Source organism: Chaetura pelagica, unplaced genomic scaffold (assembly GCF_000747805.2).
Source record: "Chaetura pelagica isolate M959 unplaced genomic scaffold, ChaPel_1.0 scaffold104, whole genome shotgun sequence".
In the NCBI taxonomy this organism is placed as follows: domain Eukaryota; kingdom Metazoa; phylum Chordata; class Aves; order Apodiformes; family Apodidae; genus Chaetura; species Chaetura pelagica.
The window spans coordinates 8,213,975-8,214,696 of NW_009953786.1; positions in this window are offsets into that span (position 1 = coordinate 8,213,975).

Below are 722 nucleotides of genomic sequence, written 5' to 3' on the forward strand. Positions count from 1 at the left end.
GGGCCCCCGCAGCCCGGTGGCTTCGATACCCGGGGCAGTTGGGCACCCAGTGGGCTGGGCTTTGGCCCAGCGGGAGCGGCACTGGGTGGCACCTGCTGTCACCCCCCGGGGAGAAGTCCGGCCCTGGGACCTCGCGGTGTCCTCACCCCTTGTCCTCGCCCATGTTGTGCTATGTTTCGGGTTTTTTTTCCCCTCGGGGATTTAAATGCCAAAGTGCCCTGGAAAGTTTCCAGGGTGTAGCTCAGGTCTGATTTCACGCCCCGAAAGAGAGGGAGCACAGCCCCTGCTCCATCTCCAGAGGCTGGGCACAGGAAGAGTGGAGAGAAGCAGTACTACTCCAGCAACAGGATTTTGGGGAGGGATGCAATTCATTTCCACTTTGCAGCAAGCCCTTTGCATTTCACAGACAGAGGAATGTGGCTTTGTGCCCCAGGTGTGGGTCACTTCGAGGCCTCCTCAAAGCCGGTGCCCATTGCCCTCCACTTACGACGCCGTGCCGGGTCGGCTCCCGGGCTAGTCTCAGTCTTCAGTAGAGGGAAGAGGAACGCACCCCTCTGGCCCGACCCTAAGATCCTGGGGACAAGGACCTTGCAGAAGGAGCGCCAGGCCCTGTCTCCATGCAGGTGGGACGGGAGAGGTGAGAGCCGGTACTCGCAGCCATTCCTCCCTGGGTAATCACTGGGATCGCGGGGCACTTGAAGCCCCGGCTCCTCCAACGCCGC